We start from the raw sequence: 24,728 nt of genomic DNA on the forward strand, positions 1-24,728 counted from the left end.
GTTAGAAGGTCCACTAGAGAACGTAAACCTGTAACAAAGTATCCAAGCTCAGAGTTCATTCTAGTTAGTGAAGATGGAGAGCCAGAGAACTATCAAGAGGTCTTGTCTCATGATGAGAAAAACCAGTGGCTCGATGCTATGAAGGAGGAGATAGTTTCCTTGAAAAAGAATGACACTTATGAGCTAGTGAAGCCTCCCAAGGGCAAGAAAGTCTTGAGAAACAGATGGGTTTTCAAAAACAAGAAAGATGGTGAGAAGATAGTGAAGCGCAAAGCCAGATTGGTGGTAAAAGGATGCAACCAGAAAAAGGGCATTGATTTTGATGAGATCTTCTCTCCGGTTGTCAAGATGACTTCTATCATAATTGTTTTGGGGTTAGCTGCAAGTCTTGATCTTGAGTTGGAGCAGCTTGATGTGAAAACTGCTTTCTTACATGGTGACTTGCATGAAGAAATCTACATGGAGCAACCTGAAGGCTTTGAAGAAAAGGGGAAGAGAAACTTGTTTGCAAGTTGAAGAAGAGCTTTTATGGGCTTAAACAGGCACCAAGGCAGTGGTATAAAAATTTGATTCGTTTATGACTAGTCATGGTTATAAACAACTTCTGCAGACCCTTGTGTGTATTTCAGAAAATTCCCCGGTGATAACTTCATTATCCTTCTTTTATATGTGGATGATATGCTGATAGTTGGACAAGATGCAGGGATGATTAGCAACTTGAAGAAAGACTTGTCCAGGTCATTTGACATGAAAGATTTGGGCCCTGAGAAGCAAATCTTAGGCATGGAGATTGCTCGTGATAGGAAAGCTGGAAAGTTGTGGTTATCACAAGAAAAATATATGGAACGTGTGCTTGAAAGGTTCAATATGAAGCATGCCAAGCCTGTTAGTACACCATTAGCAGCTCACTTTAAGCTAAGTAAGAGAGCTTGTCCACAACAGAGAAGGAGAAAGCAAGTATGTCTTCTATTCCTTATCTTCTGCTGTTGGTTCTTTGATGTATGCTATGGTGTGTACTAGGCCAGATATTGCACATTCTGTTGGTTTGGTGAGTAGATACTTATCCAATCCGGGTAAGGCTCACTGGGATGCAGTGAAGTGGATCTTCAGATATTTGCGTGGCACCTCTAAACTTTGTTTGTGTTATGGAGGTGGCAAACCTATTCTTGAGGGTTATACAAATGCTGACATGGCTGGTGATCTTGATAACAGAAAGTCTACCTCAGGTTATGTGTTCACATTTTCAGGGGGAGCCATTTCTTGGCAATCCAAGTTGCAAAAGTGTGTGGCTTTATCAACTACTGAGGCAGAGTATATAGCATGGCGGAAGCAAGCAAGGAGATGCTTTGGTTAAAAAGGTTCCTTCAAGAGTTGGGTTTGAAGCAAGGAGAGTATGTAGTGCTTTGTGATAGTCAAAGTGCTATGGATTTAAGTAAGAACTCTATGTATCACGCTCGCACCAAGCATATTGATGTTCGATATCATTGGTTGCGGAATGTAATTGAAGAAAAGAAAATGAAGCTGAAGAAAGTCCACACCAATAAGAATGGTGCAGACATGTTGACAAAGGTGGTTCCAGGAAGCAAGCTTGAAGTTTGTAGTAAGCTTGCGGGAATGAGCTTCAAGTGATGATTGAAGCGTGTTCGTCTTCCCCGTGTTGGGTTGGGGGGGATTGTTATGGGTCCAACCCAAGTTAGTAATATGTGTTTTTATTTGGCCCAATATTATACCATGTTACTTGTTTATTTTAAGTCCAACTTGGGCTTATTATGTGGCTTATTTAGTAAGCTTTAGGAGAGGTTATATGGTGAAAGGAAAAAGATGAGCAGTAGATAGAGAGCCACACACAAAAGAGTGAAGAAAACTGAGAGTTCCAAGAGTGAGTTCTGCTTGTTTCTTCAGCTCACTTCCAGTTTGTTGGTCGCGGGGGAGATCCCACCGTTGGATTTTGCTCAAATTTTGTCAGCTTGTTGGGAACACACGGGGCTACCTTTTGACCGTTCGGATCGTCAATTCAAACTCCGAGTCATCGGGAATTGCCTCTGGATAGAACTGCTATTTTGGTGATATTCTTTCACTTTATTGTTATACTTTGATCTCTTATTGTTCTTGGTGATTGTTGGTGGGTGTATGAACCGTTGTAGACTGATTTGGGTTCTTTTTCCCTCAATTTATCAATAAGAGAAGTTTAGGGTGGACTCCTTAAACGGTCCCGTGGTTTTTATCCTTCACATCGAAGGGGTTTTCCACGTATAAATTGTGTGTGTTGTTTGCTATTGTTTCTTCTTGTTATTGTTGGTTATGTACTGCATTTAGTTGCTGGTTTTCATTGTTAATTTGGTTGTGTGACAATTCGGAGTGGTTAAATTGCATAATTGGTTGGTTGTCTTGATTGTGTGACATTGTGGGCGTCGTTGTGACCCCTTCTAATCCCTACACTTTCTTCATAGTGTTATTCTCCTCTCTTCTATTGTAGTTGTCATGCCTACTTTCCTTCTTGCTTCTGTCGTTCTCTTTCTCTTTGTTATCTCCCTCATCCCTTTTAGAAGATGTTGCTTTATCGAATTCATTGCCTCGAATTAAATCATTGGCTTTGTCGAGGAATCTGTCAAGCTAGTTAACTTCTTACGGCATAAGTAACTTTTGAAAACGGTTCCTTCCTTCAGTCTCGTCATTAGTGCCAAGGTGGCCACCTCTTGCTGCAGATTGAGGATGGTAATGGCCTCAGTTCGTGTTTGATGGACATCAACTCCCCTATCGTTTTTTCCCTCCTCTCGTTGCTCCCGAAGTAGGTAATGAACATGGGAGAGAGCTGCTGGAATTCATAGACTATTGTTGGTTGTATGCTGTTGAACCAGGTATGTGCGAAGCCAAACAGAGTTGAAGGGAATACCTGGCACCAAACTAAGTTGATGTTGGTGTACAACAACATGTTGGCATCTTAATTTTCTTCACTAACTCTTAGAGAATAGAAGTAACAAAAGGGAGATGATTAGAGTGCTACTAGCGCGCGATAACGGCGCGGTTGTCCAATCCTTTTAGAATGGGATGATTCCTGGATCTTAGTATTACCTTGATCATCTTCTCTAATCTCCATTTATTCGGTAGCGGTACTTGAATATTGCTCATGATCCGGATCATACTGGCTTTGCTCACTTGCTGACCACTCGCGAAAGATCAGATTTCTCTAACGGAACTGTGTAGCCTAATCAAGGGACACATACCAACATTATCGGTCGGAGGAGTATGACCTAACATCGCTTGTGTAGCACCACATGTTTTTGCTCCTAATTTATCCCGATTAATTATACTAAGTTTAGGGTGTGAATATGTTTAATATATATTTATATATTTTATTTAAAGTGGTTAGTTAATTATTTTAAAGGTTTTATTAGTTTCCTTATTTATTAGGCGTTTAGGATGCGGTTTTGTAACATTGTTGGACTGACTTGATTGATGAATTGATCATCACGCGCGGCATGGGTGTGCTGACCGAAATTCAACTAGTGTGGAGAGGAGGATGGAGAGTTTTTGGTGCCTATTAAATAATACTTTAAGTACTTTATAACCCCCCAACGCTCTCTTAAACCCTTCATTTCCTTGCGAAAAGTTCTAATTTTATATCATAAAATTTCAGCATTATTCTCACCCATATTCACGCCATTTTGGAAGCATTTTGTGTGAGAGAATTCTTGCTTTCATCAACCTTAAACTTATTATACTTAAGTCTTGTCATTTCTATCATCCTAAACATTCTACTAATTGAAGTTTTGGTGCTTAAGGAGACAATTTGGAGGACGAACACCCTAGTGAAGTGCAAGATGCCTAGTGTCTTATTGCTACATCCCCCCCTCCCGACTAATTAGGTAATTAGTAGTTTTCTTAAAATGCTAAAAGTCCCGGTAGTTTTAGGAAAATGATTTAATTGTTAGGATTATGTTTAGGTTTGTTGAGCATTAAGCTTTTATGATTGTAGATGATATTTATGAGGATTTTTTAGAAAGACTTTCACTCTTATTGGTGGAAGTAGTTGGATTTTGGATGGTTGTTTTGCCACATGAGCTTTCTAGATGTTTTTGGATGTATTTTGGGATTTCTTGTGGTTTTGATATGAAAAGATAAACTTATTTTGAGGTTATTTAGTATGTTATTATGGTATCTTATATATATATATATAATAATAATAATAACTAGTTGTATCGTATAGTGACATTATCCATCTTGGCAATATTTCAGCTATCACTCACTTTCTTTATATTTTTGTTGTACTTTCTTTATTATTTTTGTGTAAAAGGATGAAGTGTTACAGTTCAAATACTTCAACAACACTTAGAGGGCGTTTGGTTCGTTAAGAGCAAATGAAAAGGGTATAAGAAAGGGTTAGGGTTACAAGGGCAATGGAAAGAGTTTCTCTTTGATTAAAAATGTTGTTTGGTTAGGAACATCAAAGGGAGTAGAAAATTATTACTATAATTCTTTATACTATCTTTAATATTATTATGAATAAAATAATAAATATAATATAAATATAAATAAATAATAATAATAATAATAATAATAATACATAATTAAAATTCATAACTATATGAATAAATAAATAATAATAATAAATATAATAATAAATATTATAAAAATAATAAATATAACAATAATAAATATAATAATAATAGTAATAATAATAATAATTGTAATAATAAATTTAATCATAATAATAATAAATATTAATAATACTAAGAAATATAATAATAATAATAAATATAGTAATAATAGTAAAAAAATATAATAAAAAATATAACAAAAGTAATAATAATTATAGTAATAAATAATATTAATAAAAGTAATAATAAGAAAAATAATAAATATAATAAATAATAATAAATGTAATAATAATAATTATTATAATAATAACTACATTAATAATAATAAATTTAGTAATAATAATAAAAATAATAAATAGGAGTTTAATAATAATAATAATAATAATAATAATAAGAAGAAGAAGAAGAAAAAGAAGAAAAAGAATAATAACAACAACAATAACAAAAAAAAAAAAAAACAACAACAATAATAATAATAGTAGTAATAATAATAATAATAATAATAATAATAATAATAATAATAATAATAATAATAATAATAATAATAATAATAATAATAATAATAATAATAATAATAACCATAAGTCCATAATAGTTGTATGGTAGAGGGATATGGGGTAATCCCAAATCTAAGGGAAAGTGGGGTAATCTTAAGAGGAAAAAAAAGGGTAAAGGGTTTGGAAAAAAGCACTAACCAAACACTCACAAAGGGAAACAAGGAACTTCATTCCCTTTCCTTTTCTTGAAACCCCCCCAATCAAATACCCCCTTAGAAGCTGCTCAGGAGTAAGCATGTGCAGGACGAATTCAGATATATTGAGTTGGGAGGCCGCAACGGCTTCCTTGCCCTTCTTCGCAGCCGGGTTGGACGAGCCAACTGCCAGTTGCGGGGTGTAAAATCTCGGTGGGGGCATCTATGATGATGTTGTTCTTCTTCTCAGTCGCAGGCATACCGAGAGGTTTCTTTCTAGCTGTTGCAGACTGCTTAGAATCATTGGGACTGGGATGGTGAGCAGGTATGTGGCTTAGGCTTTTTCAGTTAAGGTATGATTCTTGCCTCCTTCTAACGCTAATTGTTATGGTGTGGAATAATTGTTGTAGGGTGAACTGAGATTTCCACTTCAGTTAAGTCGGTTTGGGACCTGCTAAACATAACTCGTAAACTAACCTTATGGGTTGATCCGAGCAACTCCCCTCTGATGCTAAAGTTAGTAGAGTAAAAGTCGATAGCTCTTAAGTACTAGAATAATAATGATTATTAACGTACCTTGATGACTCGGATCATGGAGTATTTATAGTGGCGGAGAGTGTCTTAAGCTGCATTGGACACATCTCCTATTGACTACATGAATTTCTCCGTTAATTTTCTCAATCTTATTCCGAGTTTCCAACCTCTTCCAAAGTGCCGACGTTTATGCTCTTCAATATATATATTTTACTTCCCCCGCCCCCTCGCATGAGATTTCCTCGTTGTCAGAGATGTGTACCGGGAGTCTCTGATTTCGGTGGTGGTTCTTGAAATAATTGAAGGTCTTTTCTTTGTGTCAATGTGATGTTCATTTTTTTCTAACAAGTGGATTAGGAACGTTTTTTTATTTGAGTGAGAACAAAGATTCTTCATAGTTTATATATTCTCTTTCATGTTGATGCACAATGTGTAGAACATAGTGTTGAATTTGTAAGTAAAAACAATTATATTTGTGTTGTGTGTTTTGTTTTCATCACTTTCAAGCTGATTATTTAATTTTTTTTTATGAATATTCATAATCACAAAAAAGTACAAGTCCAATAAAGTCCATACCAGGAGAAGACCTAATTTTTCCAATTCAGACTCAGACTGGACCGGAGAATTTCGGTCTGGTTCCTGGTCCATGAAATTCGATGATAGCGGTCCACCCTATCACGGTCCGGTCTGGACCGGTGCACACCCATATATGTACGTAGTAAAAGCAATATTTTGCAATAATGGAAAGGAGAAGAGGCAGTTTGAGTGTTGGACGTAGGAAACCATCACGTAGTTAACGGAAAATATGGGGATATGGCAAAATAGCAAACTGTTGAAGTGAAACTACCGTGCGATTTTTGTTAATTGGTTCTTTTAATGTTGTGAGTTTGTACCCATTGTTTAAATTCTTTTTCTCCAAATTGATGTATGGGTGGGTTTTGTAGTTTTTCTTTTTAGTAAGGGATATACTAGGAAAGAGAGTGGATACTAAAGTGCTCAGAAGTTTCCATATATAATAGATATAATAGAGATTTATGAATCCAATTTCGTAAGTTAGGATTCTTGCTTGATTTTTAGCCTTTTTTTGTAAATTAATTTTTTAGTAGATTGAGCCTAAATTAGCTTATGTATGGTCTTCTTTAGCTTAATAATTGCTTTTGTTCACATTACTTTTCATTATTTATAGGCACATAATGTGTCAATGTTCTTCCTAAAAATCAGCTAATAATCCTAACATTTGATATTGGATTCAATATTCATTCCTATTTACAATTTTAGAATATGTGAATGTCATTTGATTGTTGTCTAAGATGGCAGACAAGTATAAGCCTAAAGTAAATTTGGATTTAGAAGAAAGGAATTTGACATTTAGATAGAAGAAAAGTTTGAGATGGAAGAAAGGTTTGAGAGAATAATATGATCGTACTTTAGGGAGGGAAGAAAGAGAAATCGGGGAGAGAAAGTGTAGGGGGGTTATATTTGTCATGACTTATGAGTCAATATAAGGTGAAGAATCTTGGCCCAAGAATGAGTTAGGTGGTGGTGTTTAGTGAGTCAAGAACTTTAAGGTGATAAATTTGGAAAAAAAATAACGAAAAACAATACAGTATAAAATAAAATAGGGTATTTATAAAATAATTAATAAAAAACTAATTATTATTGAATTGATTAATTACCCAATTAGCTATGTTGTGGGCCTCGTGGCGGTTCGTGGCGCTAAGCTCAGTTATAGAAATTTTCCATCAAAATGTGACCACTTCACTTGAGTCTATCAACTTATCAAGCAATTCTGATGTGGTATTGTGGTCCATGGCTCTGCCTCTTTTGGTTCAAAGACGAAACTTCGGAGGTCCTTCTAGACTTTTGGCCCAACATGACTACACGTTTTACTTATTTCACTAGTATTTGGATTCAAGTAATACCTCAAATTATTATACAGATAGAAATCTATACAAATATATTAAAAGGCGTGCGAAAGAAAGTTTATGTGCCACGTGACACTCTTCTACAATTTCTAATCCAAATGCTTTATGTTCATGTGTACTCCTCACTTTTAAAAAAATGTGTAAGTGCAAAGTATCGAACACGTGACTTTTGAAATGAAAAGTAAGAGCTTAACCATCAATACACTATGACTTTGTTGTTCAATGTTTCAAATAAAAAATGATAAAGTCTTGTAATAATTGTAGTTAACTAAAAAGACTTAACAAGTATATATTCCCTCCGTTTTTTTATTGCTACATTGTTCTATGCACAACAATTTATGCATTGTCACTTTCAAACTTTTTGGAGTATAATTTTTGATGCATTTAATGTAAGTAATGAGAAAAGGTGAAAAAGTAGTATTTTTTGGGTGGAAAAATAGAACAAATATAAAAGTATTAGTTTATGGTGGGTCAAGTATCCCAAATAAGGAAAAATATAACAATTGAAAAGAAACAATCATTTAAGGAAAATGTAGCAATTAAGAAAAACGGAGCGAGAACATCTTTAACTTACAAGAGAATATTGATGTCATATTCTCTTACCACAATTCCTTTTAAGGTATTGTTTTCAAACTCAAAGCTTTCAAATATTTTTTATTTATCACGTCGTGACGTGAATTTTTCAATTTCTTAATGGACAAAAAAATATGAAAAGTAGCAAAATAAATTATAAAATAAAAAATAATAACACATCTGTTTATTTTAACTGACCCGAGGCATCGTCCGGGCAAATAAACTATCTTAAAAATTGTAATTATATTTAATTCTTACTTTTTTAGATTGTCATTTATTTTATATATTTCTTTAATGTAGAATATGTAAGATAACTTTAGATCAATAAATAAGTTGTGAATGCTCAAGTTTGAGGCGGCAGATTCGACAAAAAATGCTCGTGAATATTAGTTATGATGTAACCTATACAAATATATTAAAAGACGTGCTAAATAATAAAGTGTGCCACGTGGCGTTCTTTCTAGGGAGTTCTAGTTCACGTAATTCATGTACTATAAAAAAATTTAGAAATCACGTAGTATAGGGTTTGATCTCGAGACCTCCACTAGACTCAGTTGTATTTAGTATTATTATCATAAAGTATTATATTAATAAATGAAATTTTTTCTTACTCGAGACACAACCCGGATCTAATAACTAGTTACATTTTTATAAGTATGAGGTATGCATAATGTGACAACTTATCCGAGATGGATAAGAATGTGAGATAGAGTATATATCTTTGTTTCTTACTTAATCTACCCTTTAAAGAGGTTTAAGAATAAAACCACACGTTCAATGCAACATTATAAACTGAAGTTGCTAATACAACTGGACTATAAGATTTGGCGGAACATACTTGAAGGTATTAGAAAAAGTGAAAATTCACTTCAAAGTTGACTAGTTAATTATGATTATGCCCTTTAAGTTAATTGTTACTACCATTTTTATATTTAGCTAAAATTTATTATGATACATTGCATCAAACCCCAAAGGGTTTAATGTTTGATATTTATGTAAGTGTGAAGGCCCAATCATACAAAGAAGCCCCATGATAAATAGTCAACAACTAGTAGCCCATAAAAGAAAGCCCAACATTCAAGAATGGTCAAGAGATGGAAGTCAAGAGATGAAAGTCAAACGACGCCAAAATATAGACAAGGACGTGGCTGGTAGTTAATCTGATTATGGAGCATGCAAGAACGTGGGTAATGGGATGTGATCACTATGGCGCCAGGTGCCAGAAGATAACAGTTGTGATTTGAATCATAAATGATGCAAATCATTTCCCTCCAAAGGAGCGAGGAAGTTACGCATAGCTATGCAGTATAAATACCGAAGATCAGAATAAAATAACAAACACAACACACAACAAACGTGCAATTTACTTTCTTCTCTAGCGTAGTTTTGACCTAGATTAGCCAACCCCCTTTCGGGGTTATAGTTAGCCCTTAGCCTAGAATTAGAGCATGTATTGAATAACAAGTTTGTTTAATCTCCAGTTTTAGTCGAAATTCATGGAGGTTCATCTTCATGTTTGTCTTTTAATTGTCTAGCTTGGTTTATCTTTATGTGTGTTATAAAAGAATCTTTTTAGAAGTTTGTGATATATGTGGGAATATTCAGCTTTAATTAATAGATTAATTATTGCACTGATCGACTCATTTAATACCTATCGCCTGAATTTATTAGGTGTTGTAGTTTAATTGCACTAAGCTATACAAAGTACGTTATTAGCAAGGTTTCATCTAATTAAAACCGGTAACCCCAGGGACTAAGACTCATGTGAATTCAATATCTAACTATTGGGTGTGCATTGACTTGTTTGCAAAGTCATCCAACTGATTTTGTACCTAGGATTTTTGGCGACCATAGTGGGAGGAAAAAGATCCATAATGAAATTGTGTGAAATTTTCCTCATTGATAACTAAATGCCGAGTACGTGTTCTCGAAGACATAGAGAAGGTCCTAGAGTTGAGCCAATCTCCCAAAATATGGAAGATAATAATTTGATACATTCAGAATCTAGGGTGCATGAGGATGAAGGTGGACCAATGCCTCATGTCTCAGGAGAATCACAAGGAGATACTCCTCAAAGGGAAATTTCATCTCCAAGTAGTACTGACCGCGCATTCGTGCACCAATTGTATGGGAAGTTCACTGAAATAGTGAAACAGTTACTATTGGAGGCCAGGGAGAGTCAATGGCAACAGTTTGATTATAACTACAGAAATCTAGTTCATGAGTCAGCCAGAGTCTTTACAGATATCCTTCAAAGGATAAGTGAGGAGAATAGAGATATTAACTCTAGGTAAATAGATCGAATACTCGTAGATATTAATGATACTATGAGTGCAACCTTTACGGCAATGTCAACGTCTCTTGCTACTGAAGTAGTTACTCGCCTGGAACCATTAGTTGAAAAACACTACCAACTCAATGAGAAACTGCTCAAGGCTTTAGGAGAAGTCCCACTAAATAGGACACAAGGGGATCTTGGAATAATGCCAGATCTCCCAATAGCCTACCCATCAAGGGTACATTTTTCCTATGTTGAATAGAGACCCATTGGTCTCAAGTGATCCACAAACTTCCTCTCAAGGGTGTTGAGCAAGGGCAAGTCCTTTGAGCCTTGGTGAGAATGGTCATGGGAATTTTAGGAGAAGTGACAAAATGGCAGTGGGCGTGGAGCCAGGCTGGCAGCAGGCGTCAAGACGTCACCAACCTTCTTTTTCTATGGGTGGTGGACAGTTTGGAGATAACACACACCAACCTAGACCATCACATGGAGGTCAGAGGCAAGGTGCTTTTGTTGCAGACAATAATAGTTCACCTTCATCTCCTACCTATATGCCTTACTAACCACCTATCATTGAGACGTCTCATTATGGGAATGCCCCAGGTTATGGTCCTTATTAAGCTCCATTTGCTCATGCAATTGGAACTTACTAACAGGGGTACCCACTAATGGGCACACGTTTCAGCCGCAAATGGCACAGGAAACACTTAATCCTAACTATGTGCATCGCCAGGATATATCCATGGGAGGTTATCATAATCAACCTTTAACTCCTAATCCCAATCATATGTATGATAAAATGGGGAATATGAGAAATGGAAGTCCAGGCCATTTAGGGAGAAATCAAGATCCCATAGCAGCACAAGTTGAGGCGCTAGTCCAAAGACTAGTAGGAGATAACTCTAGGAGGGGTCATAGGCAGATAGGTCAGAAGCCTTACCCTGAATGGATTGATAGAGCTAATCCATTCCCTAAGACATTCAAAATACCCGACTTTACCTTATTCTCTGGCAATGATAGAGTGTCAGCCGAGGAACATTTTGTTAGGTTCAATTGTCGGTGTAAGGAGGTGGCTGACAATGAAAATTTGAAATTCAGAATGTTTTCTATGTCTTTAACTGAAACAACTTTTTGGTGGTACACAAATTTATCACCCAATTCTATTAACTCATGGCAGGATATGAAAGTGCAATTTACTAATCATTTTGAATGCACTGAACCTGGAGTGACTCTGAATGACTTAGCCAGAATCTAACAAAAGTTAGGAGAGTCTGTAGAAGACTACCTAGCTAGATTCAAAATGACTAAGATTAGGTGTCATGTTAGGATCCCTGAGAGATAATTCGTACAAATGGTTCAGGAGGGGATGTTGATTCAGTTTCAAAAAATGACTAACATATATCTACCTATCTCATCCCCCCGGGTCAATTAGCCTTCTACCCGCTCAAACAATGTTTTTGACATGAACCTTACCAAATTTTGGAGATGGATTGGTGGATAAATTTTGCATTACAATGTTGGAGGGTGAAGTCATGATTTTCATCCCCCGTGATGGCATAATAGGTATCGCGGTGGTGGTAGTTAAAGGGATGCCCAACTCCCCCCGACATAGGACACGAAATATTCTAGCAAACTCTGGGAGGGTTAGGCGGAAATCCTGGTTAAGTAGTCTATAGGACACATATGATACGGGTCCAGTTCGGGGTCTAGTGACCGTTAGACTAGTATAGAATTCATATACAAGTACGGGTTATGTGTTAACATGCATAGTAAAAAAGCGCTTCCATCCTGATTATTTTCATAAAATCCTTGAATTCGGAGGAAATACCCAATTTGCTTAAGATTTTAATATTAAGGAAAGGTGTAGGACTCACCTGGCGCCCTTTTAAGTGCTGAAACTGTTCCTGCTGTTCTTCCGTGGTGAAGATAACATTCGGAAAAGTGTCTTCTTGGAGGATGAGCGGTGGTGGTGGTGGCGGTGGTTGGGATTGTGACCCGATGCCAAATTTTCGCCCCCTCAAAAACATGTTGTCTGATTACCAAAATTGTAGGAAATTTGTCACTCACTCTAATGGTGGAGGAGGGAAGAAAGCTTATGCTCACTCACTTTAATGGTGGAAGGGAGGAGGAAGAAGTTGGAGGTGGGAGATAGAGGGAAAGAAAGTGAAGAGAATCAAGTAAAAATTAGTAGGAGATAATGAGGGAAGTAATTTATTTGGTGAAGATTTAGGAGCTTGAATGGAGTGTTTTAGTACTGGAGGCTGAATTTTAGGGAAGAAGCTGAGAGAATTTGGGGGTTAGGGTTTGAAGGAGAGAGAGAGTGTCAGAGAAAGTGAGAAAAAATCGGCTAAAAAACACCCCGCTGCCTCAAGCCCGATCGGGCATTAGTGCCCCGATGTCATCGGGCGTCTTTTTTCCTAATTTTTCCTTCAGTTTGGCTTCTTGTTGCGGGCAGGATCCGGCGAGATTCCCGATCGGTTGGACATGCATGCCAATTAGGCGAGTGCCTCGATTTTTGTGCATTTTTCAATTGGACAACAATCCAGCATTTAAAGTGATGATTAGTACCCTCTCACTCTCTCACCAAACTACAAAAAAATAGTAGAACAAAAAAAACTGAAAAGAAGAAAAGAAAAAGAAAGAAGGGAAATCAGGTTGCCTCCCGATCAACGCTAGTTTATAAAGGTCCCGCACGACCATAAGGATTCATCCCTCAAGCAGAAGGGGATGCGGGTTCAAGGTATACTTCCTCCACAGATCCAACATGGATTCTTCTATGGTACAGTTTTAAGCGTTGACCATTAACTTTGAACTTCTCACCGGTTGCATTCATTACCTCAATGGAACCAAAACTGTTAGTATTAGTGACTGAAAATGGACCAGACCACCTAGCTTCAACTTACCAGGGAAAAGTTTTAGTATGGAGTTGTACAATAAAACCTTGTTACCAATAGATAACTCCCTACTCAAAATTTTCTTATCATGCCATCTCTTAGTGCGCTCTTTCTAGAGACGCGAACTATCATATGCATTCAATCGTAGTTCATCAAGCTTATTAATCTGCAATAGGCGTTTTTCTCCTGCTAATTTAGCATTAAGGTTTAGCTCCTCAACAACCCAAAAAGCCTTATACTCCAGTTTGCTGACAGGTAGGTGACATGCTTTCCCATAGACTATCTTGTAAGGTGTGGTGCCAATAGGGGTCATAAAAGCAGTTTTGTAAGCCCATAAGGTGTCGTCTAACTTATCACTCCAATCCTTCTTAGATTTGGCTACCACCTTCTCTAAGATAGTCTTTATTTCACGATTAGACACTTCTACCTGCCCCACTTGTCTGAGGATGATATGCTATACTAGTCCTATGGCAGACACCATATTTCTTAAGTATGGCCTCAAAAGTTCGTTTGCGAAAATGAGATCCACCATCACTAATGACAACCCTTGGTACCCAAACCTTAGAAAGATAATCTTTTTGAACATTTTTATGACAACTTTAGAGTCATTAGTTGGTGATATAATGACTTCTTCCCACTTAGACACATAATCAATAACAACAAGTATGAAATTAGTGCCTGAGGAGGAGGGCAATAATTCAACTTCCAAAATGGGAGTTTGGGGCATCTCATGTCTACGGAAAGTATTTCCTGTTCGTTGGCATGCATCACAAGACTTGACAAAGGTACTAGCATCATGAAATAGAGTAGGCTAGTAAACACCAGGCTGAAGTACCTTAGCAACTGTTTTGGAGAGCCAAGCATGACCTCCATATTGAAAAGAGTGGGAGTGCTTCAGAATTTCATGCACCTCCCATTCTGGGATGCATCGCCTATAGATGGTGTCGGCATAGAGCTTATAAAGTAGAGGGTCGCCCCAAAAGTACTTTTTATCCTCATGGAGGAATTTCTTCCTCTGCTGGTAACTCAATTCCAGGGGAGATCCACTCACATATAAGTTGGCAAAGTATGCATATGACGAGGTGACAAAAGTGACTGCTAGTAGCTTATCATCAAGAAAAAAGTCATCAATGGGTAGATCCCCTTCCATATCCTCATACTGCAATCTGGACAAGTAATTAACCACTACATTTTTTGCTCCCTTTTTATCTCTGATCTCTAAGTCGAATTCTTGGAGCAGCAAAATCCACCAAATGAGTTTAGGCTTTGCCTCCTTTTTGGTTAGGAGGTACTTTAATGCAGCATGCTCAGTATAAAAATGACCTTAGACCCCAACAAATATGTTCTGAACTTGTCCAGTGCATAGACCACAATTAGAAGCTCTTTCTCCGTGGTGGCATACTTAACTTGAGCTTCATCTAGCGTCTTGCTAGCATAGTATATTGCATGAAGGATGTTGTCCTTCCTCTGACCAAGTACAACTCCCACATCATCGTCACTAGCATTACACATAATCTTGAATGGAAGGGTCCAATCTGGAGATCGAATGATAGGAGCAATAATCAAAGCTTGCTTGATCTTGTTGAAAAATACAAGACATTCATCAGTAAATATGAACGGGGTATCCTTGAGGAGTAACTGAGTAAGTGGTTCAGCAATTTTAGAGAAGTCCTTGATAAAGCGGAGATAAAACCCTGTGTGACCAAGAAAGGCTCGAACTCCTTTAACATTCACATGAGGGTGTAATTGCATAATCACTTGAATTTTTGCTTTATCCACCTGGATGTCTCGTTCAGAGATAATAAGACCAAGTACCACTCCTTAAGTAACCATGAATGAGGCACTTCTCCTTGTTCAGTACAAGGTTGACATCTTCACATCTTTTCAACACTTTAGCCAAAATTTATCAAACATGCATCAAAATCAATTACATACACACTTAACTCATCCATAAACACTTCCATAATGGACTCAATAAACTCAGAAAAGATGGTCATCATACAACGTTGGAAAGTAGCGAGGGCATTGCATAGTCCAAATGGCATACTTCGATAAGCAAAGGTACCATAAGGACATGTAAAGGCGGTCTTCTCCTGGTCGTCTGGATGGATAGGTATTTGGAAGAAACCGAAATAGTCATCTAGATAATAAAAATAAGAGTGACAAGCTAGCCTTTCCAACATCTGATCAATGAAGGGGAGGGAAAAGTGGTCTTTATTGGTGGCAACATTTAATTTCCTATAGTCTATACACATACGCCAACCAGTGACTACTCTTGTAGCAATTAATTCATTTTTTTTCATTTTTAACTACAGTAGTACCTCCCTTTTTAGGAACCACTTGAACTGGACTCACCCACTTAGAATCAGAAATGGGTTAGATGATCCCAGCAGCAAGCAATTTCACAACCTCTTTCTTGACCACTTCCTGCATATTGGTATTCAAACGATGTTGGCCTTGTATAGTAGTACGATGATTATCCTCTAGATGAATTTTATGCATGCAAAAGTCAGGGCATATACCTTTCAAATCATTAATACTATATCCAATAGCCTTTTTATGTTTTCTCAAAATAGGCAAAAGTTGATATGTTTTACCATCATTCAGTGAAGCACTAACAATCACAAGACAATTTTCATATTCATCCAGAAAAGCATATCTCAGAGAAGGGGGAAGGGTTTCAGTTCAGGTTTCTTTACCTCTACCGGTTGAGTAGCACATACTAACTGTTCCTCATCGTGACTGGTAATATTATCAAGCTCTACACAGGTAAGAGTTGCTTCTCAGTCATCCACGTCAGTACTCAAGGGACTACATCACTTGTGGAAGATGTAAAACAAAGTAAAGCCTCCAAAGGATCCCGTAGAAGGGATTGAGGCATGTCATCATTAACCAGCACATGAATGACATCTATTCTATAAGAGGCTTCCTCTAGCATGGGACTTTTCAAAGCATTGTTCAAACTAAAAATCATTGTATCATCTCCCACAGTCAAAGTCAATTTCCCATTTTCAACATCTATGACAGCTTCAGTAGTATGAAGAAATGGTCTCCCTAAAATGATTGGAATTTGAGTATCCTCTTCCATGTCAAGCACAACAAAATCTACAAGAATAAAAAATTTACCTACCCTTATAGGGACGTCCTCTAAGATACCTAGGGGGCATTTAACAGAACGATCAGCCATTTGAAAAGTAATGATGGTACATTTTAAATCTCCCATGTCAAGCTTTTTCTAAACAGTAAGGGGCATGGCACTAGCACCTAAACCACAAAAGGCTTTATCAATAAAAATGGTGGCAACGTTACAAGGATAGAGAAACTCCCCGGGTCTTTCAATTTAGGATGGGATTGATTTTGCAAAAGAGCAATACATTCTTCAATAAAGGCAACAATTTCGACTACATTAAAGGCTCTCTTCATAATCAGAATTTCCTTTAAAAATTTAGCATATTCATGAACTTGAGTAATAAGTTCATTAAATGAGGCAATTACTTAAAGATTCTTCACTACCTCCATAAACTTACCGAGCTGGTGATCAACCTTATTTTTCAATAGGTAATTAGGGAACGATACCTTGACCATAGGAGTGGGAGATAGAACTTTTTCAGGTACTATCTACTTCTCTGCATTTGCATTGGTGGCCTCCTTAGGAGCTGTGGAATTTTTAGTGACATTTGCAATTTTTTTCTGGCTCAATCGGATCATCCTTAGGCATCATCAGACCATCATACTCCTAAGAGTGATGGCATTGGCAGTATCTCTTGGTTGCATTGGTTGTGAAGGTAATGACAAAGGTGGCCTACTAGCAGAAGAACTAGCCAACTGAGCTAGTTGAGTCACCAACATCTTGTTATGCATACCCAAATTTTCCAGTTGTGCTTTTGTGTCAGCTTGAAAAACATTAAAATCTTTCTGCATCTGAAACATCATATTCTTAAACTCTATCATGGCGGGTTCGGCAGTAGGAGCAGGTTGTTGAGGAGCTTGATTTCGCTGGAAGCCAGGGTGAGCTTGTTATCGAGGTTGATATTGTTGAACCTGATTTTGAGGCACATATGCTTGTTGAGGTTGAGGATTCAACGCATTATTGCTCCTATATGAATGGTTTGGATGATTTCTCAACCCTGGATTGTAAGTGTTAGAATATGGGTTGAATTAAGTCATGGATTGTGATTGAAAAGCATTAACTGCCTCATAATTGCAACGTACATTAGAAGATAGGAGCGAAGGACACTCTTGAGAGTTGTTTCTAGGTATCACACAAACATTACAAGTGAGAGCATTGTAATTAGAAGCACTAGCCATCGCATTAACACTCATGTGGGAGGAGTCATTACCTAACTTCAAGAAATCGATCTTATATGTTAGAGTAGCTAGTTTACCTCCCTTTTTCATAAAGGAATGAATAGTAGATGCGTGATTAGATGCTAGTTTCTCTAGAAGTCCATACCCTTCATCAATGGCCTTATCCATGAAGAACCCACCAGATGTTCCATCAATTACCCGTCATCTATCTACATCAACTCTAGTGTAGAAAATCTGACACAAATACCACTGGTCGAAACCATGATGAGGACAAAGATGATGCAAATCCTTGAACTTCTCCCAAGCTTCATACAAGACTCACCAGAATCTCATGTGAAACTAACTATGGCATATCGCACATCTGTAGTATTTTGGTAAGGGTACCAATTCATGAGAAAAATCTTGGATAGTTCTTCCCAGGTAATGATGTTGGAAGGCAGCTTATTATACCAAAATAGATCTTTGTCATGCAGAGAGAAGCCAAATGAGATGAGTTTCATCTCATCAGCAGTAACACCAACTTGTTTCTGAGTAGCACAATATTGTAATAATCGTTCCAGGTGCTGATTTGGGTCTTCAGATGGTAACCCAACAAACTGATTATTCTGAACCATATTAAGAACATGAGACTTGATCTCAAAATTCGTAGCAGCGATAGTGGGCATCCTTACCTAGTGGGCACATTATCAGGAGATGGTTGTGCATAGTCCCCGAAGGTTCGTGTAACATTCTCACCCATTTTGAGAGTAATAGGTGAGACGGGGAATTCTTGTTGTGGTGAAGATGGTGGAGAAGGTGTCTTTTGGGAGGGTGTCCCTGCAGATAACTTTGCTTGCTTAATTTTCTTTCTTAGTCTACGAGCGGTCTTTTCAATCTCTGGATCAAATGGTTATAGTTGCAGCTTATAGTGCACTAGCTTACTATATTTGGTGGGCTAGGAATGAAGTGATTTGGAATCATACAGTCTGGAGGCCTGACGTGCTCATGAAGAGGATTAAAAGTATTGTCCTGTTAAGAATTAGTCTTGTTCTCCCAAAGAAAATCTCTGTAAAGGATCAAGAATGGTTTGATGTGTTAAAGTGTGAGATTGTATAATTGAATGTGTGTTTTCACTTGCCTAGGTGTTGAGGAGTCCAACATAGTTGGTTTACTCTCCCCAGGGTAAGTAGATAGTAAGTTGTATTGTGTTTGTGATTGATTAATGGAAGCTCTCTTATTTATCAAAAAAAAAAAAATCTCTGGATCAAATGGAATGAGATTTGGGGATTTCAATTTCCTGCTCATACACCAAAAACACTAAAACAAACATGAGATGCTCCAAGGAACAGGTGTTCTTCAGAATTGAGGTTAGTGTAATACTATAATTCAAACAAAATAAAAATAAACCGTCTCCCCGACAACGTCGCCCAAATTTCATAAGCTAAAGTCGTATCACCTAATCAAAAATAACCTAGGTCCACTAACTAGTATTAAACTAACAAAATCAGATTGAAGATGGTTGTGTTACTAAACTAGGCAAATAACAGAATTAAACACGAAGGTTTAAATCAATTAATAAAGTACTAGGATTATGGATCACTATGCATAGAATTCGGGAAATCCGGGATGAATAACAACCACCTAATAAGTCAAATTATCTAGGGCACATGTACTTTCTCTCGAACATTACCTCCCTCAAAGATCACCTAGCCGCTCTCCCATGGTCAACGGTCACTTTGCCTATTGATTGAAAACATATACGGTATGGGGTTATTCGCGGGGGGTGGGGGACGCAAGTGGTGTAGGTGGGGGAGGGGGAAATGAGGCAGGTGGTTCCCGCAGAGAGTGAGGAAGGGTTTCCGGTGGGTGGGTGGGGGTGTGGGGAGGTGTGGTTTCTAGTTGGGTGGGTGGGGGTGGGGGTGGGGGTGGGGAGGAGGGAGAAAGTGATTGACAACTTATCGAACCTAAGGGCTATTTCGTGAATTCAAAATGTGATGGAAACTTAACGATAGGGGCATTTCAAGAATTTTTCGAAACCTTAGGGTACCTGGTGAATATTGGAAAATACAATTGTACAAGGTGAATATTAAGAAACCTCAGGGGTACTTGGTGAAAAAACCGTTGTTTAAAGGATTGGGCGCTTCTTGTGAATTCACCAAAGACATAAAGTTATGCAGAATGCATGAGCGACCTAGGAGCGATCTCGGAGCAAGCGCTCAAAGGAAATATGCTCAAAGACTCATTAAATAAATCGAAGGTGGTGATTCATTGAGGGAAATCGACGGCATGGCTCAATTGACTGAAATAGTGGAATAATGCAGTAATAACAAGTTTGAGTAGAAGAAATGGACAACCATGATTTGTCGAGCTTTGATGAACGATTGTGTTGTGGCAAATCGAGTGGCTCAATTTGATGCAAGCGTTGGAATTATGGGAGGTCTGACAAAGCAGGGACTTGTTTCCCTTGGATGAAGCCACGAAGGAGAAGAAACAAAAAGGATTTTATTTGATTTTACTTTTTATTATTTTTCATTCTTTTTTCCTTTTTCTATTCACCTATTGCTGAATTAGGCTATGTTTAGTTCACCATATTTTTACTGATCTGGTTTGATGTAATCTAAAGTTATCTTTTATAAAACATATTATTACTAATAATAGTATTACTTTGTATTTCATTACTAGCTAGCATTACTATTATTATCATTTTAATACTATCACCACCACCAACAACCACTACAACAACATCAACACCAACAACAACACCATCACCAACAATAACAACAACACTAACAAAAATAACACCAACAACAGCATCCACCACCAATACCACCAACACTACCACCACCACCACCATCAACAACAACAACAACAACAACACCAACACCACCACCACCAACAACAACAACACAAACAACACCACCACCAATAAAAACAACACAAGCAACACCACCACTACCAACAAAAACACAAACAACACCACCATTATCAACAACAACACCGACAATTACAACAACACCACCAACACCAACAACACTAACAACACCACCACCACTACCAACAACAACACTAGAAATAACAACAACACCACCAACACCACCAACACCAACAATAACAACGCCAACACCAACACCACCACTATCAACAACAACAGCAACATCACCAACAACACCACCATCACCAACAACATCACCAACACCAACAACACCACCACCAACAACAACACCAGCACCTGCACCACCAAAAATACCACCACCAACAATAACACCACCACCACTAACAACATCAACAAGAACGTCAACAAGAACAACAGCACCACCACCAACAACACCAACAACACCACCAGCAACACCACCATCACCACCAACAACACCAACAACAACAATAACACCACTAATAACAATAACAACAACAACACCACCACCACCACCACCACCACCACCAACAACAACAACAGAAGAAATAAAATACTGAAAGAAGAGGGAATAGACAAACAAAAAAGCCCTTTTATCATGAAGACATAAACTACTATACTTCTCCAAATGTACTTTAAGAGTAGCTCGCAAGTGCTACTATGCTATTTTAAAATAAAAAGTTTTTTTGCATGTGTAAATTATATTTTACATATTATACGATAGTGTGACATGATTGTATTATGAAAAAAGTTGGATGAGAATCTGTTTTACCAGGATATTTCAAATCAATGTAAAATATTTTAGTATTGGTGCATATAGTTAAGTTTGATATTAGGTTAGCCGTTGGGAGTTTAATTCAGTAACATGTCCTTTATGCTTGGTTACGAACTTGAGGAAGGAATTTAATAATGTCAAAGACAAAAGCATAAAGGGGACAATTTAATCCAATACAAAACACAAAATGAAATGAACTAACCACTTTCTATTTCCAATTCATATTATATATACTTCTAAAGTTTGGTAATTATAATAGTAGTAATCATAATACCAACAGAAAAAAATAATTATAATAAGCATAATAAAGTCAGCAAAAATAATAATTATAACACCAATGATAATGATAACAACAATAATAATCAAAATATATAAGCATGATCTGAACTTATTTTTTCTGAACTTGTCTGATCTAATCTCAACTTATTTTTTCTGATTTTATCTAATTTGAAATAAGTAAAATAAGGTGAAATGAATATAGACTTACTTTAATTTTCTTGTTTTCATTTTTTGGTTTTGTTTTCTCTCGATTATCACTCCTTTTCTTACATTTTCATTTTCTTTTCCTTTTTATTTGACCTTTTTCTCTTTTTCATTCCTTTTTTGTATTTTTCTCTTTAGTTTTAGATGTAGTATAAATACTTTTAACCCTCAATTTTTTTAGAGGGAGTGAAGTTTTAAGTTTTATTCACCATTCTTAGTTTTAGAATCAGTTTTTAGGGTATGAAGGAGGATTAGCCATATAGGTTAGTTTAGGGAGAAAAGGGGAGAAACTCAAAGGCAAGTTGAATACTGTAGGATTAAAGGGTGGCAACTTGTATTGGAACTTTCAACAATTAATCAATGAATATTTCTTACTCTATCTCCTCTTTTATTGCTTTAGTTAAATTTTTTTCATTAGATTAGTTGTTCATGCTTAGTTTGATTATTTATGGTTTATTTGTTTAGTTTAATGTTAGATTAGTGTTAATTATCATGTTATTAGTTAATAATTTTCCTAAAGTTCTCATTTTTTGTGTTTATGGAATAGTTTGTTGGTTAAGGTTTGGGTGAAAGCCCCACAATGAAAGACTTGGGTTCAATTAGGCTTCTTAATTAATTGATGGCATGATTATTATTTGCTTGCATTCTAATTGGCCTCTTGGATGTTTGATGTATTGATATCTTAATTAAGTTGGTAGAGGACATTAAGGTTGATGGATATTTATGCTATTATCTTGCTTAATTACTCATGAGAGTGAGGTTTGAGTGAGAGTTTTGTGAATTGACATTGTGATTATCCCTTGCTTGCATGTTTGAGACAGTCTCATGAGAGGGCTTAGAGTTAGTTAAGATTTGTTCTGATTCTTTTTAAATTCGATAAATATTGGTTGATCGTATATTTACTTATAGTTCTATGATTCAAAATATCGTTTCCTATTTGATCCCTTTGAATTCCTCAAAGTATATTGTCTCGTGCTTGGATTGATGGAACCAACAACAATTACCATACCCTCTATACAAAGAAGAGAAATGGATATGAGTATGAGTCAATAACCTCAATTAGTTGCTTGGTTTTCTTCCTTCATGTTTCACCCTTCTGATTGCCTAAATCATGATTGGTTGGTGTTGGCTCCCTTTCCCTAATCTTATTTGTTCTTTGGTAGTCAGTTTAGTTTAATAAACTTTAGTTGGTAGTTTACACCTTCCGACTCTTTTTTCAACCTAATTTATTGATTAATTAACACATTTTGATGTTTCTAGTCATTGTGGAAGAATGACCCTTGCTTACCACTTTATTTAGTTTAGTGATTAGTTAGCTAGTTCGACTTTAGAAGATTAGTAACGACCTAGTTTTCCCCTTGTCAATGCTATAAGAATTTGATCATAATATTTAGGATAAGAAACGTTCATGTATAAGATCATCAGATATTTGCTGTCATTTTTAAGATCATTAAATTCACAAGAGAGAGTAAATTAGATTCAAAGAGAGAAGATACAATGAAAGTACACATATGCACACACAAAAAGGGATGAGGAGATATGCATAACCGTCAGAATGAAAATATGAAGAGAAGTTGTTAAGCGAAAGTGTTGATTAAACCCTCTAAGTTTGCTCAAAAGTGAGATTAGGCCCCTCAAGTTTCACTTGTGGTCATTAGCTCCCATAACTTTACCCAAATGTGAGATTACGCACTTATTATAACATTCATCCATTTTCTTATTAGTAAACAATTTTTTTAATACTAAGATATTAGATTACACGTATTTATATACAACTTATTCTTCCTGGCAATCAAGGCTATAACACTAGTAGAATTATTGCTTATTGCTGCGGTGATATTGCTACAGTTTTACCTATACGCAGCAATATATCACGTTAAAAGAAAACATAAAATATAAAACAGTCATATTGTTGTGGTTCTCGACAGAAACCACAACAATATGGTTTCAATGGAAAAAAATTTGAAAAAAAGTTGACATTTGACGAGACATATTGCTGCGGTTTCTTATAAAAACAGCAGCAATATATTAAAAAATTAACATTTTCATATATTGTTGTGGTTCTTATCAGAAACCGCAACAATATATCTACAAAAAAAATGAAACCCTAAATATAACCTATTTATCAGAAACCGCCCCATGTCGCGAGGGGCGTCTCCCTCCCTCTCAAATCTCGCTCCCTCTTCCCTCTCTCTTATTTCTCCTTCACATCTCACTCCGATCGCCATCTTCTACCCTTTCATCTCCCTTTTCGTACCTGCACAAACTCCTCTCAAACTCCTTCGAATCTTACAACTCCTCTCAGCTCGTTCGTCCTTCGTCCTTCGAATACGAAGCCTTCGTCCTTGGTGCGGTTTGAGACGAGTTTTCTCTATATATTGGTGCGGTTTTGGTGCGGTCCTTCGTTCTGATCGAAGGTTTCGACAAGAACAAAACAAATCGGGCAAACAAATTATTTGTCTTTCAATATTCTCTCACTGTTCTTATCCTTGGCCATTGTTTATATCTCCATATCCCTTCGTCGAAATTTGAAGCGCCATCTTCACCATTGATTATCTCTCCTGATCTGTTTTTTTATTTTTTTCGTTTCGTTTTCGTTTCCTTTTTTTTTCTTTTTTTTCGTTTTTTTAAGATTTGTACATAGATTTTTTGTTTTACGATTTCTTTTTGATTTTTTTCGTTTTTAGATGTGTATGTAGATTTTTGTTTTAGGATTTTTTTTTATTTTTTTGTTTTTTTAGACCAGTTTCTTTTTTTTTTCTAATATATTTATTTTTGT

The 24,728-nt window shown here is 36.5% G+C and overlaps 1 pseudogene; it reads left to right on the forward strand.

The window, feature by feature from the left end:
* The first annotated feature begins 18,057 nt into the window (after positions 1–18,057).
* Positions 18,058–18,171, forward strand: LOC125498036 (small nucleolar RNA R71; annotated as a pseudogene).
* The last annotated feature ends 6,557 nt before the right edge of the window (positions 18,172–24,728 follow it).

Source organism: Beta vulgaris, chromosome 5 (assembly GCF_026745355.1).
Source record: "Beta vulgaris subsp. vulgaris cultivar EL10 chromosome 5, EL10.2, whole genome shotgun sequence".
In the NCBI taxonomy this organism is placed as follows: domain Eukaryota; kingdom Viridiplantae; phylum Streptophyta; class Magnoliopsida; order Caryophyllales; family Amaranthaceae; genus Beta; species Beta vulgaris.